The sequence below is a fragment of the Hippocampus comes genome, unplaced genomic scaffold (genome assembly GCF_001891065.2).
Source record: "Hippocampus comes isolate QL1 unplaced genomic scaffold, H_comes_QL1_v1.1 scaffold248, whole genome shotgun sequence".
NCBI lineage: Eukaryota > Metazoa > Chordata > Actinopteri > Syngnathiformes > Syngnathidae > Hippocampus > Hippocampus comes.
The window spans coordinates 580565-581387 of NW_017806277.1; the positions used below are offsets into that span (position 1 = coordinate 580565).

An 823-nucleotide genomic window follows, 5' to 3' on the forward strand; every position below is an offset into this window, starting at 1 on the left:
TATATGGAATGTATGTATGCATGAATGCATACATGTAAGCATGCAACTTCTGGTTTTACTTTTAGTTTTTGAGTGACACGCCCACCACCCTAATAAATGTTTCCTGGTTGGTAAAACGCTGCCATTTCGCCGCATCCCGAAAGTTAGATGTCCAAATTCATTTTGTTGTTCTTATTATTTTGTTGTTCTTCGTTTATGGTCTCCAATAAGCCTTCAAGCCTTAACAGTGAGCCAATTTGTACATAACCCGTACAATGAGGAAGAAGTGAACTGTCATTTACAGATTAAGATCATTTCTTCCCTGACGCTTAAAAACGTAACACTGCAACATGTTGTTTTTCCACTGTTTGTTGGATGGAATAAATTGCAAGAAAAAAAAAACACGTCATGTTCGTTACTGAAATGTTTTCCAACTACCGCGTTTCAGCAATGCTGACTGAAGCCTCGAGCCTCCAACAGCGACATTTTCCTGAGCTAGCTAATACTGTACAGTATCGGCTAACACGAAGCTAGCCAGCTAACTATGAGGGACGCAACCTTGCCTGTCGAATTGGACAGACCTCTTAATTTAGCTAATAGTGATCCATCCTTACATGCGTTGGCAATTATATAATATGCGCAAGGACTTACCGTAGTGGGCAGCGTTACACAAGTTGTTAGCAAGAGGGTCGGCCGGGGTTTGGCAAGTTTCGAAGCAGCTGGCACTTGGGATCTCTCACCACAAACACACCCTGACAGCCGCGAGTGGAGAGGGGGAAGCACGACGACAGTATGTACTACAATACAAGTTGGAGCCGTCCTGCAGCCAGAACCGCACCTCTCG

The 823-nt window shown here is 43.9% G+C and overlaps 1 protein-coding gene across 1 annotated transcript in view; it reads right to left on the bottom strand.

Moving 5' to 3' along the window:
- Positions 1–823, bottom strand: part of capns1a (calpain, small subunit 1 a) — an 11505-nt gene extending 10682 nt beyond the window's left edge. The window contains exon 1 of the mRNA XM_019857764.1: positions 631–823. The gene's annotated coding sequence lies outside the window, so the exon portion shown is untranslated. The remainder of the gene's footprint in view (positions 1–630) is intronic.